The following is a 15,722-nucleotide window of genomic DNA, read 5'->3' on the forward strand; positions in this document are numbered from 1 at the left end:
AGGGATCCAATCGCCTCTTCCTGCCTTCCCAGGCACCAGGCACACCTATAATGTACAGGTATACATACAGGTAGAACATCTACACATTTAAAAAATTTTTAAAAATGGGAAACATTGAGTACTATTTTTTTCTATAAAAAACATAGCAAGAGTAATTTGAATAGCATTGCTTCTTCTGACCATAAAACTTAACCTGTGAGTCAACCACCTTTTTATGCCTTCACAGATTGTTTACCTAAGTTTGAATCAGCTAACATTATTTTTCTTTAATTTTAAAAAGTTTTATATTAAATTGTGTTTCTGTTGACTTGTGGCTGGCAGGATGATTGGTTTTTCTGGGCAAATGTGGGCGTATGGAGGAACCAACATGGAGCATCCTTAGATCAGAAAGCCGCTGGAGAGAGAATGTAACCATAAGGGGTGAGAGTGTGACCCCATAGATAGCCAGGGGCTGAGGGGGAAATTTTCAGGGGATAGGCAGGAAGAAAAGCATTGCCTGTGTGTGGGAGCAACGGTGGCAACCCAGAAGGAGTCTCGGGTGGGGAACAACGGTGGCTAACCCAGAAAGAGTCTCGGGTGGGGAACAACGGTGGCTAACCCAGAAGGAGTCTCGGGTGGGGAACAACGGTGGCTAACCCAGAAGGAGTCTCGGGTGGGGAACAACGGTGGCTAACCCAGAAGGAGTCTCGGGTGGGGACATAGCTCAGTGTTGCCTGCAGTCTTCCACACCACAAGTCACCGCCACCACCAAGAGGAACATCCACCCCGAATTTACAAAAGCACAAGCACCCCTTGAAGGAGAGTGAGCAATGGTGTTCTGTGGTAACGGAGACAGATCAATCAAGTGAATCCTCCGTGGCCTCTCCTCCTGAATAGAGACTGCTCTTGCAATGGACTAGGAGAAATGTTATGACTTGTAAGAAGCCATGAAAGTTGTCTGCCCTTGGAATAAGAGGTTGAGGAGGAGGAGTTAACTATTCTACAGAGGAGGATAAGAAGAGGAATCAGGTGAAGAGAACTCATTTAATTTTGCACTACAGAACGCCATCACTGTAATGCTATTGACACTAGGATTGTGAGCTAATGATGGCGAGGTTCAGAACGTGACTGTGGTAACGGCTGATTCTTGTGGACTGGACTAGAACGTCGCGGAGAATGAAAGGGTCGAGGTGCAGAGGCCTTGGCGGACTCATTTTTGTAGGTGATGTCGTCTTCAGTGCTGGCAAAGAGTAAAATAGAGCCAGTGCAAGCCACGAGCCCAAGTCAGGCGTTCTCAAGCTGGAGTGCATCATCTCAAAAACAGCTACCGCGCTTCGCCGGCGTACAGAGGAGCGAACCGGCCGACGGAGGCTAGAGACGAGGCTTCTGTATAGTTTTACCATATCCTCGGGGGATTTGAATTCTACAACAAAATTTGAAACCCACTTCCTAAAACTTAGTGGAGAGAGGTAACTGATGAACCCATCCATAACAAAAGAGGTAACTGAGGAACCCGTCCATATCAAAATCTACCGGAAGAAAGGGGGAGACTGTAGTTGAGAGCCCTAAGGAAGCAAACTTTTGTTAAAAAGTGGGTGTCGGTAGGCAAACAAGGCCTATTTGGGACTTACCTGGGACCAGCAGACGAGAAGAAAGTCAGCCCGGATCCTTGGGCCCAGGCTGGCGGAAGGACAGCCAGGTGACGGGGTGGTGCCGGGTGTGTGGGCCTCCCGGAATGGTTCTTAAGCCATGGAAAGACACGTAAAAGAAGAAAGGTAAATGGAGAGGGCTGGGCAGATGTTAGAGGCCACCTTGCCACCTGGGGTCATGGTGATGGCCGTTACGGGGAGAGTGAGGAAAGAGGTCTGCTTGCCATCCGGGGCCAGGGCAATGTTCAGATCAGGCTGCTGCCAAGGGCCTTGCCTGGGTCTCTGGTCCTACAGTAGCCAGGGTCTGTGTTGATATCCATGGCTCCGGTTACCATTAAGTACCATACTGACTCCAGTGGGCTGGGCCGCCTCCTGGGTCCGAGATCGGGTTCACTAGCCATACTGCCGCTCGGGCCGTACTGATCTGAATGGCCTTTGCCGTTACCTGGGGCCACAGAAATAGTAATGAGGGCGACTAACTTCCCATACCTTTATCCTTAACTGTTATTTTCCTTTCTGTGATAACGAATGTTATCATGGAATTATGACTCTTAAAAAATATACATTGAAAGTCCTAACCAATTATGTTTCAAAATGTGACCTTCTTTAGAAATAAGGTCACAGGAGTTTGAAATGCATGTAGTTAGTGAAAATGAGGGCATTACATTAAGTGGGCCCCAAGCTAATATGAAAAAAGTTATTTTTATGTGGAGATGGCTACATGCACAACAGACCCTCAGGCAGAATGCTATATGATAACAGAGGGTAGCTCTATGGAGCTGCAAGAAAGGTGTCACAGGTTGTCACCATAACACCAGAGGCTAGGACAGGGATGTCAAAGGTTGCTACCATATCACCAGAGGCTAGGACAGGGATGTCACAGGCTGCCACTTCTAATCTCCAGGACTTAGAAAATAGATCTGGGTGGCAGCTTGTTAGAGCTTTCCTAGAAAAAACATCGAGATGGACATATTCCAAAACGTTCTTTCCTACATCCTGTCCCTGGCCTGGCCTTGCTCCTTTGTACCAAACTTAGAGTCTCTCTCAGGACAGAGAAACCCTGTGTGAATCAGTGGATATCTTCAGCATAGCAACAGAAAGAAAGAGAAAAAAAGGAGAGGGGAAAAAAAGCTCATTTCTTCCAACATGCTGGAGCTGAACATAGCACACATTATCTCTTCTTGATGGGATGCCTGACTTCTGCCTTTGCTGTTGAGCAATGAATCAGTCCATATGAGATAGGTAACTTACCGGAGGAGGTGTATGTGATATACTTACATGTTGCTTAGAATAAGGCATCTCCCATGAAGAATGTTCAGGCTTCACAAATGCTGAGGAAGCTCCTCCCGTGCATACAATGGTTCCCGTCCCCCACGACCTCCCACCATTTCTACTTTCGCAGTGTCTCCTTGCTTCTCACTTAAAGGAAAGGCTTGGTTGAAGAATTGTCAAAAAGACCACACTAGCTCGCTCCAGGAAGGATTAAGTTCCTGATTTATTTAGCAAAATCTACAGAAAACAACAGAGAGGTGTCGCTCAGGGAAGGAACAAAGAAACAGACTATGTCACATTCGGCTTTCTGAGGTCTCTGATGGCTCCTTATTCTGATGTGTCAGAACAATACCACTAAAAATATCACTTAGAAAAATTAAGTTTTCAGGAAGTCCCCAAGGGTTCAGGCGAAGGACTAAAGGGGTTTGAAGATTCCCGAGGGAGCATGCAGTAGTTGTTGCCAGCTTAGGAATAGTCTAGGACTTACATATGGAAGAGGGCCCATGGGCTAAGCTTTCTCTTTTATTGCACAACCTTCAGGATGGGCTGGAGGAGGAGTGGGTATGTTAAAAGGACATCTGGGCTAGAGATACGCGTACAAGATTCTAAAACTTAACCCAGCTCTCCGTAAGATAGTTTTACTCGGATGCTCTGGAGCTGACGGAATCTCGCTGCATTAAACACTTAGCTCATCCTCCTATTCCATCTCCCTCCACCAATTTTGTGTCCTTCTCTTCAATTTCCTTTTTCTGTGCTTTCCTACGCAAAAAAAGTCTTTTGTGCTGATGCAAAGTGCTTGCTTTTGTGAGTTCTGTAATCACTCTCCATTCTTCTGTATCCTCCTGAAGCTGCCTGGTTGAGGCCCTCCGTGACCCTGGTGATGTCCACCCCAACAGTCACTGTTCATTTCTCATCAGCATTCAAACTACACACTCTCCAGCTGATTCTCCTCTGCTTTTAGCCCCTGCTACTTAACATAGTCTGTTTTCTCTCCTCTTTCTTTGTTCCTTCTCTGTTTTCTCATAGTCTCCCCTTCAGCAACCTCCAAAATATGGACTTTTTCTAACATTTCTTTAAATACTATTAATAGATATTAATGCTGTTAATACTGAACTGGCAGTAGTCTCCAGACTTCTAAGTATAAACACTAATTTGTTGTGGCTCTTTTTTCTTGGTCTCTGTAAAGCATCTGAAATATGACATGCCTGACCTTCATTTTAGTTTTTTTTGTTTGTGTTTATTTTGTTTTGTTTAGTATTTATTTGTACCTATGTGGTTTCTCTCTCTCTCTCTCTCTCTCTCTCTCTGTGTGTGTGTGTGTGTGTGTGTGTGTGTGAGAGAGAGAGAGAGAGAGAGAGAGAAAAGAGAGAGAGAGAGAGAGAGAGAGAGAGAGAGAGAGAGAGGAAAGTCACTGCATGTATTTGGAGGTCACAAGGCAACTCGTGAGTTGTGAGTTTTCGAGAATGTAGGGTCTCTAGCTTCTGCGTTTCTTCCCACTCCAGGCTCCCTGGCTCCAGTGCTTTCGGCAGATTCTGTCTTTGCCTCCTGGCTTGCCTACAGGCGTTACAGATGTATGCTACTGAATTTAGCATGTCCGTGGGTTCCAGGGACTGAAATCTCCTTACTTTCATAGCTAGTGCTTTTACCCACTGAGCTGTCTGCCTGGTACTAATTTGCTTAGTGTGAGACTGGGTCACACTCAGGTGCACAGACTGTTGAATAGCTAGGATGGCAGGGTTATGTCACCATGTATGGCTGGTTCAACCAAACTTGCGAATCACTTCAAATCTTCCTTGTCTGGCCTGTTCTTCCCTGTATTTCCAGCTTAGTAAATGGTACTTTAGTTTATTCAACCTAGAAACCTTACCATTACTTCATCTTGCACATCTAAATACTTTGTGATCTCTATGGTTTTCTACAAAAGAAATCTCAAATCTGGTACTTCTGTTTATTCCCCTCCTATCGCTTTGATTTAAGTCAACACTTAGATTCTGGCCACACTGATCGCTCAGATGTACTTCTTGGGACTCTGTTCCCAAACTCTGCCCCAATATCTTTGCCAAGAAACATCCTGAGAGCCAATGGTTAAGAATTGAATGTGCCCATAAGGGCATACATGGATTGCCTTTTGCTCGTCTCTCTAACAAGGGCATGCATGGATTGCCTTTTGCTAGTCTCTCTAATCTCATCGCATTCTGTTCTTTCCACCCACAGAGCTTCAGCTTCTTGGCCTCTCAGTTTCTGGGACCAGCCCAACTCTTTCCCACCTCAAGATTTTGCATAAATGGTTCCCCTTTCCTTGAACACTCTCTGTCTACTACTTGGTATGTGTTCGCTTTGATTGCACTTGACATTTGGTACAGTGATTGGCACATAGTAGGCTCTTACAAAAAGTGAATCTAACTGGAACATTTAATGAACAACCTGGTGTTATGTGAAGAGTGCACATTAGTCATGGTTCTCTAGAGGAACAAAACGTATAGAATGAAACACACACACACACACAAAGAGAGAGAGAGAGAGAGAGAGAGAGAGAGAGAGAGAGAGAGAGAGAGAGAGAATGATACATAAATCCCATATGTATGGGATTTATTAGAATGACTTACAGGCTGTCGTCCAGCTAGTTCAACAGTGGCTATCTGTGAATAGAAGGTCCAAGAATCCGTTAGTTGTTTGGTCCATAAGGCTGAATGTCTCAGCTGGTCTTCAGTATACACCACAGTCCCAATGAAGTATGCTCCAATGACAGTAAAGGAATGGACGTACCAGTGAGAGCGAAAGCAAGCAGGCAAGTAGATCAAATTTTCTTTACCCATGTCCTTTATATAGGCTGCCAGTAGAGTGTGTGGCCCAGATTAAAGCTGGGTCTCTCTGACACAAAAGATCTAGATTAAAGGTGGATCTTCTTACCTCAAAAGAGTTGGTTAAAAGTACGTCTTCACACTTCAAAGTACTTCGTTGAGAAAAACCCCTCACAGGTGTGCCCAGCCACTTGCGTTTTAGTTAATTCTAGATGTAGCCAAGTTGAAATCAAGAGTAGTCATCACAGCGACCATCCCCACGAGCCAGAAAAATGCTCTGTGGAACAATGGGATGATATTTATATAGATACCCTTGACTGCTACTTCTTTTGTTCTAAGGGTTCTGCTTTTCTGTTGGTAGATTAAAAATAATTTTTGACAGAGTGGGATTTAGGTAGCATGAGACAATTTAACTGCTTTCAGAAGAAGAAAGATTATAATTTAGATAAATAACACTTTATTAACAGTCAGTGATATTGGAGAGAAGTACTTGCCAAATGGTTAGTGTAGACTCATGGGTCCTGACATTCTCACCACCAGAGATTCAGCTCATTATACTTTTCCAACAATATCTCACGTTTTCAGAGTCTGCTAAGCAAACTGCATTTACTATGGAATAATTAAATTTCTATTTTTAGTCATATTTAACCTCTAATTAGACATCTATAACCCTCATGTAGAGAATTGAATGATGAAAAATATGTGGGATGACCTTCTGTATATGTGCTGCTCTTATTGGTTAACGAATAAAGCTAGCTGCTTTGGCCTATGGCAGGGAAGAAGATATCCAGGCTGGAAGAGATACATAGAGAGAGAGAATAGGCAGAGTCGAGAAGACGTCATGTAGCTGCCAAAGGAGAAAGATTCCTGCCAGAACCTTACCCAGCCACAGACTTGTGGCGATACACAGACTAGTAGAAATGGGCTAATTTAAGATATAAGAGTTAGTTAATAAGAAGCCTGAGCTAGTAGGTCAATCAGTGTTATAATTAATAAAGTTACTGTGTGATTATTTGGGTCTGGGTGGCCAGGAAACAAAAGAGCAGTCTCCTACAAAAATGTAAGCCCAAACTAGGGCCAGGTAGTTTATTTAAACATCATTAGAATTTTCACTAGGATTCTATATTTAAAACATTTTACCATACTCCATATTCTATTCATAACTTTAACATATGTATTATGTAAAGAAAACAGTGCACAGCTGGGTGATGGTGGTGCATGACTTTAATCCCAGCACTCAGGAGGCAGAACTCACTCTATGAGTTCAAAAGACCAGCCTGGTCTACAGAGTGAGTTCCAAGACAGCCAAGGCTACAAAGAGAAATCCTATCTTGAAAAATCAAAAAAGAAAACAATATGCAGAGTTTATCTTTTTCATGTAAGTCCCACCATTGCTTTCTGCAAATTAATAACTGTAAGTGAATTGTATTTAATGGGGGAAGGAGGTAAGAAACTTTTTTAACCATGTGATATTTTGAAAATAAGGTAAGTAAGGCTTTTGTTGATGATGATGATGAGACAGTGGTTCATGCAGCCCAGACACACCTTGCTGTGTGGCTGAAGATGATCTCAGAATTTCTGATCCTCCTGCCTCCATCTTCCAAGTACTAGGATTACAGGCATGCATTCAGTTTGTGCACTGCAGGGATGGAAACCAAGTGTTTTGTGCATGCGAGGAAGTGCTCCACCAGCTGAGATATTTTTGCAGACTGCAACTCATTTTCTTCCTTTCTTTGTTTTTTGTTTGTTTGTTGGTTTAAACTTGAAACTGAACCCAGGGTCTGGAGCATGGTAGGTATCAAGTTATAACCTCTGTGTGAATAAAACTTTCTTTCTTTTTTTTTTTTCTTTTTCCTTTTTTTTTTCTGGAACTATTGGGTAACCTTTTATCCTGCATTTATGGTAGGATATAACATGATAAAACTAGTCAAATCCACTTAATCCACAAAAGTCTCTTTTCTTCTTCTGTATTTTGTAAATAATTGTGATCATTTGCAACAGCATACATTTCCCCCAAAGTAATTTCTGTCAAGAGAAAGAGAAATATGTAAATATTTTATGTACATAAAATGAGCACTCATCCATGTGCTTAAACATGTCTGAAATGGACTAATGATACATTTTAGGCTGTTGCTTTGGGAATATTTCCTAAAAGCTAATCATTCTGAACTAAATCAGTGCTTCTATAGAGGTATTCAAAACAAACAAGCCAATGTTACATAAGTACTAAAGAGGAGGTGAGCTAATCATACAGTTTCGGGGCAACTTAGCACTGGAATGCGAGGAATTTCAATTCATAATTTTGCTAACAGGTGCAAAATCTTGCATTTTTATAGCTTCTGTGTGGGAAGCAATTTGTAGTGCAGTTGGTGGCAATTTTATCTTACTAGACAAGTGCTTGATAGATCAAGCATTTTAGGTACATAAAATAATCCCAAAATGGTTCTAAATTTTGCCCTTTTTTTTCCTGTCAAGCTATTCAAAAACAGCCCCATCTTAAACCGGTAGAGGAATTTATAGATAAATACTTTTCTTCCCATTTTTTTTTTCACAGATGAGATGCAACAGTTATCCTGACTTTTCTGATGTTACATAGTCCCTGCAAATCTGTAAAGCAAAGCTGTAGGGTTGTTTCTCTCTGTCGAGTGCAAATGAACATTTCACTGTGCTAAGATAGATGTAACGTAAAACTTACAAATTCACCACCTTTACTTATAATTCCGTGTCACCAGTAACATTCACAACATTGTACAGTCATCACTACTATTTCCAAAGCGTCTTTCTTCTCTCAAGGAGAAACTGCAAACAAACACAAATATTTGAAACGGGCTTTCCTCTTCACTGTCCACTGACTTTCTCTCCTGCTGCTCCTCTCTGGTTCTAGCATGGCATTATATACATGACAGATAACTGGATAAATGTGTCATTAATGAGTAAACTATTCAATAAATGCTTACTTAACAAGTTGAGACCTGTGCAGTAATGTTGGAAAAAGATGGAGCTCTGGTTGCTCCATGCCCTCACCAACAGTGGTCGTGTCAGCTTAAAGTTTCAACCTTTTAAATGGCTATACTGTGGCTTTTTTTTTTCTCAAAGTTTATTAAAATACAAAAGTCTCCATTTCCGCCCCTCCTCCCTATACTGTGGCTTTAACTGATACTTCCTTGAAGACAAATGATATTGAGAATCTCTTGCAATTTTTATTACTGTGACAAAATAACTGAAAGAAAAGACAACTTGAAAAATGTAGTTTGGCTCATGATGTGAGTTCAGTCCACTGTTAGCTGGGTCCTCCGTCTCTCAGCCTCTGGGAAACAGAATATCACGGTGTGACCATGTGCAGAGCATACTGGTTGTCTCATGATCGCCAGGAAGCAGCGAGACACTGAGAGATCAGAGTCACGATCTAACTCTTCACTTCCCACAGCTAAGTGTGGCTTCCCAGTAAATGCCATCATATTGTGAATGCATCAGTGAATTATACACTGATTAGGTCACAGCTCCCAGATCCAGTCACTTCCCCAAAGCTCATTGGGTGGCGATCAAGGGTACAACATATGCGCCTTTCTGGGAACACTGGATTCAGACCACAACGGTCTCTTTTCATTGGTGTACTCAACCGTCCCCATATCTTGTTTTACGAAAAATCATCTGTTCTGTGTTTTATCAAATTGTTTTATTTTACAATTAAGCTGGCTGATATATATTATAGCTGTTTCTAATATAAGTATGGGTCTCTTGTCATATGCATAATTTGCAAATATTTCCTCCCACTTTGTGGTCTGTCTGTTCATTTCCTTGATTTGTCCAAGAATAGAAGTTTTCCATCTTGATGAAGCTGGTCATTACGATGTCCTTGTTTTTGTTCTGAAGACTCTTAGCCTATCCCAAGTTTGCTAAGTACCTCCCAAGTTTTTTTTCAGATAGTCCTTTATAATTATGATATTCATTGTAGACTTTCGTAGATGTTTTCTATCAAGTTGAAGAAATTCCCTTCTACTTCTGATTTGTTGAGAAACTCATCGTAACTGAGACATTTATCAAACACTTTTCCTGTATTGAGATGATTACTTGACCACATCTTTTAGTCTGTAAATATCGTGAATTACATTGGTCAGAGTTTGAATTTCAAGTCAACCTTTGTTTCTGAGATAAACTTCATATAGCAACTTTTAAAGATGCCCCTGGACAGAGTTCAACAATATAAGGTTCATAGATAAATTTGCATCGTTGTTCATAAGGTGTGTTAGGCAGTGGTTTTATTTTTGTAATATCAGCATCAGTTTTGTTGTCAGAGCAGCGCTATTAGCACAGAATGAGTCAGGAAATATTTCCCTTCTGGTTTGCGAGAGGCGTGTGGGGAGAACTGATTTTTTTTTCTTAAATTTTTAATAAGATTCACAACTAAACTCTGGCTTTAAAGTAAATCCCAGATAAGGACTTCGATGTTTAAAAATAGATTTTAATAATTTAATTTTTGAGCCAGAGAAATGTCTTATTGGATGAAAGCTCTTACCATACAAGCCTGAAGACATACATTTAATCCTCAGGACCCATGTAAGGTAGAAGGAGAGACCTATTCCTGTGTTGTTCCCTGACTTCCACACACACACACACACACACACACACACACACACACACACCTCCCCCAATCTCATAATAATAATAACTACACAATAATAATAAGTAAAATTTTTGAGACAGAGTCTCACTATATAACACTGGCTGGCCTGAAACTTCCTAAGTAGGTCCAAGATAGGCTTGAACTCACAGAGATCAACCTACCTCTGCCTCCCAAGTACTGGGATTAAAGTCATGTGCCACCAAGCCTAGAAATAAATAATTTTTTTATTGATTTTTATTGAGCTCTACGAAATAAATAATTTTTAAATTTTTATTTTTTTCTCTTTTTCTGTGCAGGCTGGCTACTTCTCTTGTTTTGTTTGAGAGTAGGTCTTGCTGTCTAGACCAGGCTAATCTCGAGTTGAAACCCTGCTTCAGAACTCCTGAGTGATGCAGTTATTGCGTTCAGTAACACATTTGACCAATGTCAATAGCTGTGAGACTAATAGGATGATTATTTTCTTCTTGAATTAAATTTGATTATTTATGTCTTCTAAGGAATTGATCTGTTTGTTTACTTTTCCTTACCTTTGAACCACACCATCAACTATTCGAGACATTTAAATATTTTTTATCTCTTGAGACAGGGTCTCTCTATGTAGCCCTGGTTGTCCTGGAACTCACTATGTAGCCCAGGATGACCCTGAACTCCTAGAGATTTCTTAGGTCCAAAGTGGCACCCCAAAATGGCAGTGCTGGTGACACTGTCCTGACCAGAAGGACTTTGCCTAGGTAAACAGAAGGATTGTTGTTAGGTAAACAGAGACCTAAAGGTGGGTTCCTGCTTTCCAGGAACCTCATTTAAACTACCTGGAACCTTCCTTAATATATGACTCCAAAGGTCAACTCTCTTGGGCAATGGCGTCTAGTTCCCAAGGAATCTGAACACGCTGTATCAACTCAAAGACCCCACCCTGCCATCTGTCATATAAAATATGCTTTTATTTATTTATTTTGCCCTTACAGCAGTTATGGACGAAAAGCAAAATCATCAAGAGCATTGCCATCCTGTTTCTGCTGAAGATAGCGTCTCAGTAGCTCAGTGCTATGTCACTGGGAACGAAACCTCACAAAGCTTTTGATCTACTTCTCTCAAGCGTTATTTGAGCCAGAAGGAAAAGTTGAGATTTATTATAGCAAGATGAAGGAGGAGAAAGAAAATAATCACGAATCACATGAGCATCTAACATTAAGCTCTGACAATATCCCTATCATTCAGTAAGACTTGAGAATGAACAACCCTGAAACCTGAGGGTTTCTGTCTTAAGGCAACATAGGTTTGTTTCTTGCTCACGATACATATCCATTGCTTTTTGGCTTTAACTCTCCTTTGCATTATTTTTTCTTTGGGACTTAAAGTGATGGAGTAATTACTGCCTGGAACATTGCTGGTCATTATGTTGTACAAAAAAAAAAAAAAAAAAAAAAAAAAGAACACGGCAAACTATGTACCGGCTCTTAGATAGTCCTTGTCAGAATGCCACAAATCATTACACTAGGACTTCTTTGGTTCAGTCTTAGGCCCCACATTAACAACAGAGGAACTGAGAAGTCACCCACCCTAGAAGGCGTTTCAAATGTCACAGTTGAGCCTACCATTTTAAGCAAATATTTTCTCCTTGAATCTTCATAACAACAGCCTTCTAGAAATAATCACCATAATTGTTCCATTTTACAGGTGGATGAAGGTTAGCATAATCGCTGGGAGAAGTCAAAGGCGACTTTGGCAGGGCCTGGACTTGGCGTATCAACCCAGCTGGTGCTGTAATGCCATGGACAGAGGAAAGAAAGACTGGAGATGTTTGAAATGACCGCACAAGAGACAAAGGGGGACATGAAAATAATAAACCACTCCCTATGGAAATCAGACCTGGTGATTAAAACTGAATGGGGAGGCAGAGTGAGGAGGCGCTTCTCCCACTTCTTCCCAGTCCACCTCTCGCCTGCTTATCCTGTATGACATGCCCTTATCTAGTGTCACCCAAGAAAACCTGGGTGTTCCTTCTCCACATTCTACAGCCCCCACTCAATTTCTTTCTCGGTCGTTGCTAATAGACTATTTCTTATCGTGAAATGAAATGAGTCATTACACACATCTAGCACTGATAATTTACCTAGCAAAGACATTTACCTTGATAATGCCAGGTATGTTATAAAAATTCCAACAAATTGGCCACTTTCTTCTATCCTCTCTTGGGGTATATATTATGCACACACACACACACATACACACACACACACACACACACAAAACATTTGTGTATGCCTTATGAGGTCAGTATCCAATACTTTCTAAAGAAATTCTATGAGAACTAGAGGTGAATGCGGCTCATCAATAAAAGTGAAAAAGCAGGATCTCATTCTGTACCTGGCTGACCTAGAACTTGCTGTGTAGAGCAGGCTGACCTAGAACTCAGAGCGATTAGTCTGCTTCTGTCTCCCAAGTGCTGGGATTAAAGACCACAACACCCAACTTTTTTTTTCTTTTTATTGTTTTGTTTCTAGCGACAACGGTCTGCTCTTAAAATGCTGGTGTTTCTCAGTACAAGCAGAGAACCGTGTAGTAACCCTGAACTAGATCATTACAGTCATGCCCCTCCAGCCTGTGCTTTCCTGAGAACGGATCTGAGCTTGTCCCGGCAGTCAGGGAGCGTGCTGCAGCTGCCACACAATCCTCTGATGAGAAAGACGGAGGCTGTAGGTGGAGCCCCCAAGTCCTTCTTCTAATAGGGGACACAAGAACTTCCCCCCTTCCTGGCTGCTGGTCATGGCCTCCTACTTCTTGATTAATAAATCTTTTCCCTCTTATTTAGGCTGATTATGTAGTACAGATGGAATATTTATGTAATAAAAGTCTGACTTTTAGACTAAAGGAAAAATAGGACACGGTGATCCTTTTCTATTCTGTGTCTCATTGGACATTAGATTCCATTTCCAGATCGTTAAAATGCAAAACCTCAAACCGTCTTCAGTTTTGGAGGATTGCGATGAATATATTATTAGACTCACGTAAGTTTCTGTTGATCTTTCCTAAGGGAGAGTTTATGTGTAGGTAAGTAAGTGGCTCTTGTAGCAATCCAATACACTATGAATTCAGCATACCAGTCATGTGTCTTAAATTTCAAGGAACAGACCATTTTCAGGGTGTTTGAAAAGTCAGAAGACATAAGAGAAATTCCCATTATAAAATTATGGTAGTCATACTTTAAAAGACGAATCTCTGTATTTTGTTTTCAAGTACATTTCAGAGGAAGAATAGCTATATTTCAAATGGCTGTTCCTATTGTGATGGCGCACGCCTTTAATCCTAGCACTTAGGAGGTCGAGGCAGGCTGATCTCTGTGAGTTCATGTCAGCCTGCTCTGCATCACAAGATTCAGGCCAGCCAGGACTACACAGTGAGATCCTGTCTCAAAGGAACAACCAATCAATCAAATCAAATAAAACGGTGGATTTAGAGGCTCAACTGAAAAAAGATAAGATGTAATTTGATTTATGTTTCCAGGCTTTTAGATACTCTTGTATTTAATTGTACTTTTTGTCAGGTTAACAATTAGACTCATCCCATCGTATTTAGAGATCTATTGCTAAAAGGGGGCCAGGAGATTAAAGAAAAAACATTCAGCATGTTATTTGAAAATATGACCTAAATATTGTTTAAAACAAATGTATGTCCTATGTCCTTAGAGTATGAACATCCTTAGTACTTTATCTGTTTCATCAATGGTAAAAACAGAAAAGATGAATTCATTCTCCCAACGCTGGGGCGTGGAAGAATGGAGCCAAAGAGGAGGAGGCAGATGGGCCCCGTCTTTAGTGGCTGTTCTGAGTGATGAAAGCTAGGTCTTAACGTCAGGCCTCTAATGAGTTATGGGCTCCCTGATAGATGAGGATGGACCGGGGACAGGAAGGAATAATATACCCTCCGGTGCCTCCCGAACAGCTTTCTTAGTTTTTCCATATTGAGGTTGAGACAAACTTTCCAGGTAGATGAAGATGTAATTACTGGTTTCCTTTTAGATGCTTCCTTACCCTCAGAGGTAACACTGGAAACTGCAAAAAAACCCTCCTCTCTCTCTCTCTCTTTCTGTGTGTGGAGGTGGGTAGGAAGGTAGGGTGGGTGGAGGTAGCAGCAGAGGCAGGGGGATGAGCGAAGACAGGAAAATGTCAAGGAGGATCATGAGCCCAGAGCAGAAAACATTCTGGTGCCTGCACAAAGAGAGGCAGCAGACTGGCATGTGTATGCTTGTGTTTCTCCTTTTGGATCCTTTCCTTCAGGAGGTACCTCCCTGGAGATGGGGAAATGGTGGGAGCCCTGGGGAGTTCTGGCAGCTCTTTGTGCGGAGTTTCTGCAGAAAGAGAATAACACAAGATAAAGGAAATGCCTGTGGCCAGTTCCCAGGCAAAGGCCAGACTTAGGAGAAGAAATGGAAAGATAAGAGGAACCCCTGACCTGAATAAATTGAAGACATTTCCAGATGTACTTCCCTCCCGGTACCCTTAGCCTAGGGGAACTAGCATTGCTCCCGGGAGAGACACCTGGCCATCTGTGGCCCCTCCAGCTATGGGTGAGCAGAGAGACGTGCCTCACACAGCCTCTCACCTTGTTTGTAGCCAAGCCTCAAAACCCCCATCCTTAAAGGGGACTCTTCCCAAACAGCGGAGAAGTCCCAGCAGTGGTTGGAGAGCTGGTAAATTTCCTAACAGTACTTCGGAAACTCCAGGTCCCAAACCACCTTTCTGCTTCTATCCATGTTGAAGGCAGAGAATCCAAGGAGCGAGGAGGACACAACATTTACAGTTGTCTCCTGTGCAGCTTTGTCATGGCAAATGTGAAGTAGTCCATCTGCCTTCTTACTTCTGTGGTCTCATTTATACCACTGTTTCTGAAGAGGGTGTGTTCAGGGTGGCTCACAGCAAACTCCTGGTAAATAAACCCGGGCAACACAGACCTTACGGGGCTGTTAACTTGTAGTCGTGAGGAATGTCACCTATTGAGCGAGGAGACATTTCTTGTGCATCCCCTGCTGCGCGTGGGAGGACTGTACGTGTGCTTTCAGAAGCTGGGCCACCACATGTGGATCTGTGATTTGACACCACGAATTGACAGAGCGGGGAATGCTGTGGAATCACAATGTGAGACAGTGACTCCGGTTCTCTTTGTGGGGGACAACACACAGGAGGCTGAAGTTTGGAGCGAATAGAGATCTTCAGCGGCCTTTGTAATCCTTACTTGCTACTATTTTTCTTAAGTCACTGTCTTAATAAGTCACTGCCCTGGAGTATTTGACTGGTTTCTGGTTAGACTTTAATTTCCTTGCTTTGCTTTTGTTGCATTCGTTTTTAAACTGATTTCTGTTCCTGGCTATTGATGTGTTTTTCCTTTTGTGTTATAATC

The 15,722-nt window shown here is 41.9% G+C and overlaps 1 long non-coding RNA gene across 2 annotated transcripts; it reads left to right on the forward strand.

The window, feature by feature from the left end:
* The first annotated feature begins 776 nt into the window (after positions 1–776).
* Positions 777–12,493, forward strand: LOC125394169 (uncharacterized). 2 transcript variants are annotated; one of them, XR_007230126.3, is made up of 2 exons: positions 777–1,754; positions 12,003–12,493. It is a non-coding gene; the product is annotated as an uncharacterized LOC125394169 (long non-coding RNA). The 2 variants fall into 2 exon arrangements; XR_007230127.3 differs by having other exon boundaries at positions 777–1,479.
* The last annotated feature ends 3,229 nt before the right edge of the window (positions 12,494–15,722 follow it).

Source organism: Myodes glareolus, chromosome 20 (assembly GCF_982192425.1).
Source record: "Myodes glareolus chromosome 20, mMyoGla1.1, whole genome shotgun sequence".
NCBI lineage: Eukaryota > Metazoa > Chordata > Mammalia > Rodentia > Cricetidae > Myodes > Myodes glareolus.